The following is a 13,837-nucleotide window of genomic DNA, read 5'->3' as shown; positions in this document are numbered from 1 at the left end:
CCAAATTACAAGGAAATAAAACTAGTTTAACAAGGAAGTGTACTTAGCTTGGAGTGGGGGCCCTCCACCCTTGCCTTGCACACTTTGAGAGGTGATATCAGAAGCTTAGATCAGTCACACATCCAAAGCATTGCACAGCAAAATAATAATAACACAAGTCTTCAAATTAACTTCTCAATCCAAAGATGTCACAAAATAAAAGTATATCACAAAATCAATACATAAGCCATCAAAGTTTTGGCTTTAAATAAGAAGTCTCATGAAAAAACTGATCTATATTCACTCAAACAAACCCATCTACTCTCATCCACCTATCCAAGTCGAATTCATTATCTCCATCCCAAGAAAGATGACCATTCCTATGAAATCTCAAAACAGCCCTATTTCTATGGGACTCCTGCATGACTAGTCATGGTTGACTAGCACCAAATGGGCCTAATAAAGCTTGTTCAGTTCGAACTAAGCATTTTTGGCTTAGTCCTAGTTCCCAAGCTGTCCATCCATGCATTCCATTCGTGCCCAAGTGTCCTGCAACCATATCAACCATAGAGCTATTACGGGAATTTCTGAATCTGCCAATTTTGCACTAAAAACCAAATTTTCATAAAAACTTTAGAAATTGAAAAATTAAAATTAAATACCTGAATGGATATCAAATATACATCAAAATGGGATAAATGAAGGGAAAATGGATGGAAAATAGATGGATAAGTAAGTTTCTTTGAGCAAAAATAAGACCAAAACTAAGGCTCAACAGGCGTCTTTCCATAAGAATTGAAGTCAACAAGTACTAAAAGTCTATATGTGTGTACCTGTATAAAGTATTAGACTTTACTTGCAGAAGAACATTAAAGAACATAATCTCAAGTAATAAAATAGTTTGTTCTTCTCTTTTATTGCTAAACAGACTATTTAGAATATTAATCCAATATTACACTACTTGATAATCAAGTGTAAAGATAAAGAAAGCTCTGCAAGATATTCCTTAACAATATTCCAAGTCATACATATTTACACTAGATATTTCAACTTATATTCCTTCATGGAGGGATTATTTGTTATTTGTTATAGATTGTAATAGTTTATGCAAATATTGTTATAGAATATTTATACGTAAATCACATATGCATAGATTGAGTAATTAAATAATAAATACTAGGTAAAATGAATGCAAGGATACATGACTCAACAAGTGACCAAGAGTCTCAAACGTAGGGGATAAAAGTCATTAAAATACCAGATGTAAATGGAAAAAATTAAGTTGTGTAAAGAACTAAGAATTTATTGTTACTCTAACCTAAAAATGGCTTTATGACTAACATACTATAAACAAATGCATTAAAATAATCTAAATAGAAACCAATTGTGAGATGAATACTATAAATGCTAAGAAAAATAGGAATAGAACCATTGTAAGCATTCATATTTATAATGCAACCATAATATTTATAATGCAAACAAAGTGAACATTGGAAGAGACATTCCTCCTCATAGTGTAATAGATTAATGTACATTATATGAGCATAGGGAAGAATTGGGAAGGAATATAAAGTTTTCCAAATTCATTGCATTGTATGAGAAAAAAATATCAATTCAAGGCCATCCTTGACAAAAAAAACCTTTAATGTTCTAAGGAAATTATGGTTCTTTTAAAGACCATATACCAATACAATTGTATAAGAGAAATTAAATTAATAAGCCATTATTGGCTTTTATATCTAAGTCCATGTAAATGATTCGACACCCTAGCAACGTCTAACTCTATAGAAACCCCAGGGTAGTGAAATCAGAAATGTAAGTGATCATCCACAAGGAAGTTAAGTGGAATAGGAGTTGCCAACCTGGAATGAAGACTCTCGCTCAGTATTTGAGGTCGCATGAAACAAGGAGAACCAGACGCATTTCTTAACTAAAAAAATAATACATCTCAAAATTGGTACCTTCCATGGAAGCCATAAAATAAAAAAACAATGGAATTAGATGATGGATCAGAGAGAGGAATTATATAGAAGTGGAGGAATACCTGCAAGCATACCACCAAAAGGTAAGTAATGGAAAATGCATGGTATCACAAAATTAAAGACTAGAAACAAATAAAACTATAGTTGATTAAGGGTGAAGTTAGTTCTAGCAATAATCATTGGTTAGGATTCAAATAAATAAATAGGGGATTGTATAGTACTGAAGGACGTGAAAAAAAAATATGAATAAAGGGATAATTAGGATTCTTCCCTGTGAAGTCACCCAAATGTAATAGACATGTGTGCCAACCTGTAATATATAAATGGAATCAAAGTGTTGAAGCTTACAATTTTAAGTCATACGAAATTCACAAAAGGTACCCATCCTTCCAAAAACTATCTTTAGCGTAGTTGAGTGGTCCAATTAGGGATTTAGCAATGAGTTGAGCCTAAAATATTTAAAGAGCAGCATAGAAACTAAATTAGATGATAAACACTCACCTCTAAGTAACTAGACAACCTTCCAAAACCATAGGGTTTGAACGCATATAAGGAATCTAAGATAAATTCTCTATGATGTTGTGCCTAGGATCCACTCTGGAAATTCTGACTCAACAAAAATAGAAGCACTGAGAAAGAAAAGAACGAAAATAAATTTCGAGAGGTGCCCTAGCTGAGAAGATAAGAAATAATTGAATCACAAATCTCCCTCACACAAATTCCTTTACATCATTCAATACATGAAATTTCAATGTGGTTATGAGTAAACAGTTTTACGAGGGTGCCACACACCAAAACCTTTCGAAGTTCATCTCGCCATGACCCTGCATAAGTGAGGAATCAAGGCATTGATAAGTAATACAAAACTTAAAAAAAAAAAAAAAAGAGAAGAGAAATGCTAAAAGTAAGCTCAGACTCACCTTCAAGGCTGACAACGCCCAGAAAAATAGAGACTAGCTCTAAATATATTCCCTATGAAACCAGAACGTGCCCACTTGTGAATAAAAAATACTAAATTTAATAGAATATTAATTCCATATTTGTGACCCTACCACTTGAACCTAGAACTCTAAACATTGAATTAGTATGACAGAGACATACCTAACCAGTAGTAGCCAAACTCTCCTCTAGGATAATTCAATAGTTGAAATGGAATTTCGAATCAAATTGCAAGGTATAGTTGGGGATAAGAGTGGAAACTAGGTAGGGTATTGTCTAGTTGCAAAGCAGTGTTTGGCCACATTTCTCAAGGCAAATGAGACCAAAATCTAAAAAAAGGTTAGGGTTAGCATAGGAATAATTGCCACCCTCTCATATCTAAAAGCTCATTTCCACAATTCCTTAAGATTAGTACAATTGGCATGTGGAGCTCATATGAATATGGATGCATGGCTACTGCTCGCTAGGCCAAATGGCTAGGAGATGACTAGGAGGGCAGAGTGCCAAGCTACAACGAAATTAAATTCCACATAGAAACAATAAAAGTTATACACATCATATAAGAGGTACATGAGAGTTACAATGTCTCAATCATGGGACAATATATGATGTTAACCCTTAGTCTTATAATGATACATAATGGAAAATTGAAATGAAATACTATAATTCCTTAGCTATCTGTTACACATTGCACCAAGGAAGCAAAGAGGATTTAACTTTATTTATATAATCAAATTTAATATCTCGAAGCCTAATGAAGTCAAATTTCCAAGGGTGAATAATAAAGGTAAGTAAAACAATGAGTTGTATAGGAACCATATTTAAGTAATGAATAAAGAATGCAATATGTTAATATGTAGAGCTTCATGTGTACATAACTCATCATAAAATGTTTATAATAGTTACAATTTTTTTCATAAGACCGATAACTATGGAAATGACAGAAATAGAAAACAAAAACGATAGATGTGAAAAATGGGAATGTGATATATGGTATCAAAGTGGTAGGTTCTAAACTAGGCCTACCAGGAATCACCACAAGAGAGTATCATGTATAGCACTTTATATATTCTTATGTGTTTTGAATGCAAATTAATGGGTGATTGTTGTAGACAATAAGGTACAAAAGTGAGTCAACATCGCAAGACAAGATGGAAGAAGCTTCAATACACCTCATATGGAAGAAGAGGGGATTTTTATCGAGTTTGGAGGACATAATACTCGTTTAGCAAGTAAATTTTCAAATATTGTAAGAAGCATACAACAAGAATTGGCCAATATCATAACTAGTCATGAACAATTGTTAAAGGCAAGTGAGGAGCTAGAAAAATCGATTAGAGATTTGACTAAAAAGTCAATTCATAAATCTATGAAGAAAAAGGGGGCTAGAGATAAGGGGGTGGAGATAAGGTAGAGGGGGAAATTAAGAAACTAAAACCCCTTACATTTTATGGTGAAAAGTAGGAGGATGCATAAGCTTGGCTTCTCAATATGAAAAATTATTTCAAAGTATATGAGTATGAAATTAATTTGAAGGTGAGACTCGCAATCTATCAGTTATAATGAAAATTTTCTTTTTGGTCGGAGGAGGTTAAAATAGTGCATAGTCTAGAATAGAAGTGAGTATCGTGGGAGAAATTCTAGAAACAATTTTAGTCTAAATATTTCAATAGGCGATAGTATTATGATTAGGAAAGAGAGTTCCATGATTGAAGGTTTGGACAACTAACTATGGATGAATTTGCTATCAAATTCACCAATTTACTACATTATGTCCCCTACATTAAGGAAGATAAAGCCCATGTACAAAATATTTGCAAACTTTCTTCTAGTTTTTTACAGAGAGAGGATTGAATTTGACAACCCTAAAATGGTGGATGAAGCTATGAGGGAAGCAAGGTTCTGCTATCAACAATCTAAAAATAGAGGAGAAGGTTCAAAATTCTAGCAAGGCAGCGACAGAAATAAATTTGTGAGTGGAATGAAGAGACAAAAATCTCCATATCTAAAATTTTTTGGAAGGGATGGCTGACAGAAAAAGTTCAATAGAAGCAATCCACCCCAACCTCCCCAATCTCAAACTCGGTCAAACCAATGGATCTGAATAATTAAAGGGTAAGTAGGGTGAAGGGAAAATAACCTTTGAAGTGTTGGGGCTATGGAGAACCCCACCTCTTGAGATATTATCCACAAATATTGAGATCTCTTTAGAATATACAAATTGTCCATGAAGCCCCAACAATAAATAATATTGCAAGAAACATTCCAATTATAAGTGCAACATTAGAAGATAGGCAAGTGGAACAACAAACCACCATGATCGAGATTGAAGGTAACATACTGAAATATCGTGTGTTTGTAATAATTTATTTAGGGCATAGTCTTAGCTATACTCATCCAGATATAGTGAAACAGTGAAAAATAAAGGCTGAAAATTTTATGAATGCATGGTTAGTACAATTAGCTACACGTACAAAGTGGAAAGTAAGTAGCTATGTCAAAAAATTCTTGTGTAAATTTAAAGGGTTGTCTAATAGAATTAAATTTAAATATGCTTCCTCTAGGACCGTATGATTTGTTGATAGGGATGGAAGGGCGAGAAAAACATACATCTATAGTAAACTATTTAGAAAAGGTAGTGCACTATGTCAATGAAGAAGGATTGACACAACTATGAAAGGTATACCAAAACTTATTTTAGTTAGAAAATTTTTAGCATTGCAGCTGAAAAGAAGTGCAAGAAAAGGATGTAAACTATTTTTTGTTCAGGTTGATGAAAATAATCAGCAAAAAATGTAAAAAATTAGATGAATTGTCGGTGATTAGGGAGTTCAAATACATATTTTCAAAATAAATTCTAGGACTACCTCATCGTAGAGACATATTTTGCTATTGATTTGGTATCAGGAGCTACCCCAACATCTTGAGCACCTTATTAAATGAGTATTCCAACGCTATTGGAGCTGGAAATGCAGTTACAAGAATTACTCAATGAAGGTTACATTAGACGAAAAATTTTCCATTCTCAAGTCAAATGTTTATTTGTGAAAAGGAATGATGGTACATTTAGAATGTGCATAGATTACAAGCAATTGAAAAAATTGAATATAAAAAACGAGAACCCCTTACCCTGCATTGATGATTAATTTGATCAAGTAAGGGGGGAAACAATATTATCAAAAATTGATCTGAGAAGAAGGCATCATCAGCTAAGGATAAAACGTGAAGAAATTAAAGAAACAACCTTTTGAACCATATATGGGCACTACGAATTTGTTTTTTTACCATTTCATCTTATGAATGCACCTGCAACCTTTATGTGTTTAATGAATAATGTGCTTAGTAAGTACCTAGATAAATAAGTGTTGGATTTCATTGATGACATTTCAATGTATTCCAAAAATGAAGAAAATGAAGAACACCTAAGAATGGTATTGAAAACTTTGAGAGAACATCAATTATATGCAAAATTCAGTAAATGTGAACTTTACAAAGATGGAATACAATATACGGGTCATGTCATTTTGAAGCAAGGACTATTTGTTGATCCTGAAAAGGTCAATGCCATTTTTAATTGGCCCATACCTAAGGATCTTTCGGATATCAGATCCTTGATGGGAATTACAAGGTATTATAGAAGATTCATTGATGGTTTTCCAAGGCTCAGTTGTGTCATTATTTCCTGACAAAAGAAGGGAGAAAAATTTGAGTCAAAATCTCAGTGCCATGAAATATTTGACAACCTAAAACATTTATTAATGATAACACCTATTTTGAAGATTGTAAAACCAAAAAGGGAGTTTTAAATATGTACAGATGCATGTCTAGAATGATTAGGTGGTGTTCTAATGAAAAATAACTACATAGTGGCCTACGAGTCGAGGAAACGGAAAACACATGAAATGAATTATGCAATATATGATTTAGAGTTAGCTGAATTCATACATACTTTAAAAATTTGGAGACACTACTTTCTGGGAAAAAATTTCACAACTGTTACAAACCACATTAGCTTGAAATATTTGTCAGCAAATCAGATCTAAATGTTAGACAAGCTAGGTGGATGGCTTTTATAAGTGAATTTAAATTTGATATAATTCATATAAAAGTTAAAGAAAATAAATTAGAAGATGCTTTAAGTAGTCATGGAAATTACCTAATGAAAATTTCCGTTAGCAATGATAAAATAGATTTTGTTGAACATAATATAAATTCAATATAGAAAGGTGAAATCTTTTAAAGAATTCAATAGAAATTGCAACAAACAGAAATCCCTAGTGATGCGAACAAGTTAGAAAAATTATTAACGTTCAAAAATATAATTTACATCCTAAATGTAATTGCTTTGAAACAACTTATCTTAAATGAGCACCATTAGAAATGGTTTCCAAGACATCAAATATACCAAAAAATGTTTTCAACATTAAGAAAATAATTTTATTGGCCTGGTATGAATAAATATGTAGCAAAATATTTGCCTTTTTCTAGAGTCTCAGCAAGTGAAAGTGGAACACCGACACTTTGTGTAAGTGTCTAGAGTGTCAGCAAGTGAAGGTGGAACACCAATACTCAACTAGAATACTAAACCCACTACCCATTCGAGATAGCAATCATGCTTAAGCTTTTGGAGGACCAAAAACTCCTTAGTGGGGAAGAATGATCTAAGAGTGCTCGTAAGGGCTTAATTTTTAAAATTATCCTATCTCGGCAATAATGGTACTAGGGTGTAGTGCTCGTCATTACGAACCCAATAACGTGAATGACACCTCAATTCGAGTCGGTATGACCAACTTATTACCATGAAAAGTTTACAAGTTATACAGGACAGTGGGATCCCCTATCCTTATGTGGCAACTGATTGACCGATATGCCACTAACATGTGCCACTCTAGCATTGGCCTCCTAACCCTTCACCAAAGACTATATCTATATATATATATATATATATATATATATATATATATATATATATATATATATATATATATATAACCAAAATGATAAAGTTAAAAAAAAATAGGTTTGTTATAAAATATGGTTATAATAAATAACCATAACCTAAAAAATAAACAAACTATATTAAAATAAATCCCTATTTCAGAGGTCAAAATCTATAACCTCTAGTCATGAGTCATAGGCTACTAAAATTATTTGGTGGCCAAATAACTACAAGGTATGCTCATAATGGGTGAACGAACCATATGAGGGCATATATGATGCATCATATTATATGGTCTATCCAAATGGCATACTATATAAGGGTTATAAACAAGGTTTGACGACATAACGTATTATGATTATTACAAATTACATGTAGTGGTGGATGAGTCATTGCACTGGCATGGTAATGACAAAACATTAAAACAAGATTTTGGAACCTTATATCATATGATTGTTAACCCTCGTAAAGAAAGAAAAAAACATTGAGAAGGGTGAGTTATAAATAGAATCAATTGCATAAAATATAAGGGTCTACATGTTTGTACCCACAATGCATTCCATAGCCAAAATTTTCACAACCACTCGCCAACCATGGTTCTAGGGGTGCACCCTTTTTTAAGTCTGCTAGGGGTTTAGTATTTAAGTTTTGTACGATTGCATTGGCGAAAACATAAAAGGACAAAAATCAACATGGGAAGGATGGTGGAGACAACAATCGAACTCATAGCATGAAACCACGAGGTGGTGAAACCCTTATAGTGACTATCTTTTTTTATACTGAAAGGAATCTGAAGGATTTCCTAGGGTGTAGAAGTGCCAATGTCGGAAAGGGGTTGTTTTTATACTCAAATCTCACATTATTCAATAGGAATTTGATGGTGTAGTCTATTTCTCCATCTTAGTAGCCCATTTTTAGGTCATCCCAATATTTAAAGTTATGAGGTGTATTTTTTCCATGTATTCATTTGATTTTTCTGTAATGAATGAAGAGGTGTCCCCAATTTGAGTAGGGTCTGTTCACATAGTCCACATTGGATGACCTCCGTTATCAAACTCTTTTAATACTTTACCTTTATAGTTTCCTTTACATTTTATCCTATTTAAAGTGCACGCAAACATGGTTTTTTCAAAAAAAATCACACACAATCCTACTAACATCACAAAAGTAAAAGATATTGGATAATAAGGGGTTCTTGAGTATCCCGAATCAACCTAGGAGATGGAGGAAAAATGCATGACGGATTTCCAACCTTGTTCCAAGACAATGGGAATTAAAAGAAAAACATTGAGGATGACATTTCTTTTTAGGGGGCCAAGATGTAACACCCCTATGTTTGGATTTTTAAAACATTGACTATTTCTAGACATTGAATTCTTATTGGATTCAATGGCTATGGAAGCCATGATTGGACTTATGAAATGATGTAGATATTTTAATAATTGAATTAATATATAAACTATTTGAAATATTCAAGAAAGATCACTAAACTTTTATAATACTTCTTGAAAGCTTAGTAAATGTTGTTGGTGGTTAAGTCCACATAATTGACGTTCACTAAAAGTCTCCTGAAAATCCATAAGAGAAAATAATTAAAAATATTAACCTAATGGTAGAGAAATATTATGTTAATCACTTAGTTGGAGAGAAATACTAAGTGGGGTGAAATAAAGCACATAGGGAGAGAAACATGTGCTTTAAATAAAAAGAAAACATAAATTTTTGAAGAAAAACAAAACTAAAACAAAAGCCTAGGAAAAAGGTTGGTAAACCTTAATGTAGGATGCCGCTAAAAGTATGATGGGAAGAAATATATAAAATAAACCACATAGGAATAAAAGAGGTTGCTTATTCAATCATGAAAGAAGATCTTATCTCGGGAGGAACTAGTAGAGGAAATTCATTGATGGGTGGAACATGCTATGTTCTTGAATATTCCCAAAGCGTACTGGTTAGCTGGAATTTCTGATTAAACTTTAATAAGTTATTTAGTTGATTTACATATGTGGTGTTAAAATAAAAGGGTAGAAAGGATGCATGATTTTAATTATAATCAATGTGATATATTGTGGTTTTACTATTGTTTTCTGGTTATCAAGTATGTATATATGGATGCATGAGAAGGAAATGAGCCGATGGAAATTGTTATTGATATGTGAAATTTGAATCAATTTTGATTTGAGTATAAAAGATATGATACTACATGCATAGAATTTTAGTAGTGGAGATTTATTTATATCATATGGAAATACTTTAAGAATCTCTGGTGTTAGGGAGGTTATAATTTCAAAATATTATTATATGTTTTGAAAATCTTATGGAACTTCCATTTGATGGTAAAATCTATGAGTAGATTAGGAAAGTAATTGGTTTCTTTACACACAAAATTGTCAGAATTACTATGAATATTATTAATTAGTAACACATAATTGTTTTCTATTTGCAAATCTATCGTGAAGAAATTAAAAGACCGATTATGTATCTATATATATACAGAAAACATATACTATAAAATCCTCACCCTAGTATGGAGCATGTATAGTAAGGATTCCATTATTATTATCTACAAAAGTATAGTAAGAGAAATTTCGTAAGATAATTCAAATCCTAGTTGAATATTGTATAAAAAGGAAAGCCAATTGTTATGCTAAAATAATATTCAATTATATTAACATAATAGGCTAAAAGAAGGAGTGGTAGTTATCATTAAGAATGAGGATATCCCTTAGTTATTGATCGAAAAACAAAGACTTATAAGAAAAAATCTATACTCGGTTCCATCAAATAAATATATATGAAACCTTAAATTAGTATGACTTCCTGAATATTCAAAGGAGCTAAGATATAAATCTAAGTGATTAAACATGGTATAGAAATGGTGATACTTACACATGGTAAAAAACATAATTACAAAATATTATCATCCAAGTCAACTTCAACTGGAATATAGTTTATATGAAAGAGCCATAATTAAAACAATAGTTTCACATATGGGACTAAGCAAGAAATTTATTGTAGACATACATATATCCAATAAATAACTCGAAAAGGCATTTATAGATTTCGTGAACAATAGAGTTAAATAATGTCCATTCAAAACCAGTAATTAAATAACCTAGCTGAGGATTCTTTGTAACTTATTTAAACTCATGGTTTGAAGAAACACTAAACCGTATATGATCCAATGTTATAAGAAGAAAAGAAAGGGCCAAAGCCTTTATTATCTCTACTAATCAGTACAAAATGGTGACAACATGGTGAAACAAATATTGACTCCATGGATAAATAAAATATGATTTTATAATTAAAATGATAGGGAGTCTAATACATCATGAATTTGGAACAAGAGTAAACCATTTTATACGATGAGGTGCTCAACCAACAAACTTAAACTTAAGAAACAAATTCCACAACTGTGGAACAACATTCAAACTCTTGTTGGATATATGACATTAAAACCATCCTAGGGTAGAGAACAAGTAAATCAAAACAAGCAAGAGAAACCTTGTATAACATAATTGAGCCATAAGAATGTCACCCCAAAAACTAACCACATAGAGATGAAAATGATATGACATATAGAAGAATGATAGAAGAATTTTGGTGTTGAAAAAGAAGTTAAGATTTTAATCCTACCTGTAAGATAAACATGAATTTGGGGTCACACCATCGATATGAAATAGAGGAAAAATTTGATATTCCATTAGAATGATAATCCCAAGTAAATTACCTCTTAGCAAGAAAGTCACGTTGTTGCACAAAAAAGACCTATGTGCTAGAAATTAAAGAAACTCATTAAAGAAATTGAGAAAATAATTCCTACACCCATAGCTAAATTGTAAAAAAACCCAATTCATAACTAAGAATGGGACATAGGGAATCAAGGGTTAGTTAACATGAGAATGACCCTAAGTTACAAACACAACATTAAATTTAAGAAACAATATCTTAATGGTTAGCATAGAAATAGTCACCAAACCTAATGGAATTAGGAAAAAAAGGTTCACGAAGGTTTTTTCCTAAAACCTCCTAGACGTTGAATTTAAACATAACGAAATACAATATAAATCCTTACTCCTATTTAAAAATCATATCAAGGAAAAACTATAAATGAGTTGCAATTAGTTAATTACCATAACCATTGATTAAATTTCACCCACACTCGAAAGCTTAGTCGCCAAAACGTGTAACCCAACAAAAGACTTGGAGAAAATCATATAAAAGGTAGCCATGAAGGAAAATATTAATATTTAGTATGATTACAACTAGAGAAATGAAATATAAGTCAAATATGAGCATCTTAGTTGAAAATGTCAATTCAACTTTCATATGAATCGATGTCGTGAAGCTACGACAAACACCTCAAATTAGTTGGGCTTGGCGGAAAATCTAACTAAAATGGAAACAAAACATAGATAGATTAGAAATTTCAGTAAAGGTAACCTCTAGAGACCGAAATCCATGCCCAATCCTGAAGGTGGCGTCGAATCGAATAAATGAAAGGGTTAGAGCCAAGAACACGAGACGGACAACGAGAAACAAAAAGAAGTGAAGGAGACCAAGTATTTTACCAGTCAAACTATGGGGATGATAGCCGAAATGAGCATAAACTCTTTCCTTACGTATGATGGAGCCGAGACCGCCACAATAGAGGAGGAAGGGCCACGTTACTTGGTGAGGTAGCAGATCGGCTATGAGCATAAACTCTTTCCTTACGTATGATGGAGCCGAGACCGCCACAATAGAGGAGGAAGGGCCACGTTACTTGGTGAGGTAGCAGATCGGCTATGAGCATAAACTCTTTCCTTACGTATGATGGAGCCGAGACCGCCACAATAGAGGAGGAAGGGCCACGTTACTTGGTGAGGTAGCAGATCGGCTATGAGCATAAACTCTTTCCTTACGTATGATGGAGCCGAGACCGCCACAATAGAGGAGGAAGGGCCACGTTACTTGGTGAGGTAGCAGATCGGCTATGAGCATAAACTCTTTCCTTACGTATGATGGAGCCGAGACCGCCACAATAGAGGAGGAAGGGCCACGTTACTTGGTGAGGTAGCAGATCGGCTATGAGCATAAACTCTTTCCTTACGTATGATGGAGCCGAGACCGCCACAATAGAGGAGGAAGGGCCACGTTACTTGGTGAGGTAGCAGAGGGATCGCACAGTTGGTAGAAAACGAACAACAATAAGAATAAGTAAATGTCAACTCAATTCATCCATCATGAATATCAACAGTTGGATCTTAGCTATTAACCAGTTGTCACATAGCGAGTGTGACATGTAAATGGTAAATGAATACATATACCCTCCATTCAAACATTATCGCACACGTGCCGAACCATTTATCAAGTAAACATATATATCTAGCGTTGGAAGGGTGTAAAACAACCTATTGTAGAAACGTATTGAAAATTACATAGACTATCAATATAAACCATACATCTTGTATGTGGTTGTAACGTGTAAAGTTAATATTGTTAACAACCTAGAGGGGAGTGGTGTCAAACCCTATCCTTTTCCACATGTTAAACATGAAAGTACCATTAGAATGAGATTATATTATAGAACCAAATAATTCTCGAGTGAGTGTAACAAAAATATTATACTTTTTTCTTGCTATAATAGATCTTAGAGAAAAAAAAAAAAAAAAAAAAAATCATTGAAATTTTGTATTGAAATGTTGTATGTTACATAAAGGAAATCGTAGCCTTTATCTCCATTCGATTAAGACAACGTGATGATGAGCACCAAAGGTGAAAGATATAATATATATAAATAAAAAAAAATTGGCTATGAATTTGAGGTATGAAATTGAGCTATGTTACACATAATTTATCAGAGATAAATGTAGTCGGCAAGTCAAAACCCTAGCTTATTTCCAAAGGAATCTTGTTCTATATAGATGAATTTATTCCACAAACTAAAAGCCCAATCTATTCCTGTGAGAAATATTAGTTGCAGAGGAAAAAAATACACAAGGTTGAATCCTAGTTT

At 32.8% G+C, this 13,837-nt stretch overlaps 1 long non-coding RNA gene across 2 annotated transcripts; it reads right to left on the bottom strand.

Moving 5' to 3' along the window:
- Positions 1 to 383: 383 nt before the first annotated feature.
- Positions 384 to 12,972, bottom strand: LOC149157222 (uncharacterized). 2 transcript variants are annotated; one of them, XR_016261982.1, is made up of 2 exons: positions 12,411 to 12,972; positions 384 to 528 (listed from the first exon to the last, which is right to left on the bottom strand). It is a non-coding gene; the product is annotated as an uncharacterized LOC149157222 (long non-coding RNA). The 2 variants fall into 2 exon arrangements; XR_016261981.1 differs by lacking the exon at positions 12,411 to 12,972 and adding an exon at positions 12,283 to 12,404.
- Between the last annotated feature and the right edge of the window lie 865 nt (positions 12,973 to 13,837).

Source organism: Pinus tabuliformis, chromosome 5_2 (genome assembly GCF_031772625.1).
Source record: "Pinus tabuliformis cultivar Carrire ecotype Pingquan chromosome 5_2, CPIR1, whole genome shotgun sequence".
Lineage (NCBI taxonomy): Eukaryota > Viridiplantae > Streptophyta > Pinopsida > Pinales > Pinaceae > Pinus > Pinus tabuliformis.
The sequence above is the reverse complement of the archived record's forward strand: the minus strand, read 5'-3'. Positions and strand labels throughout refer to the sequence as shown.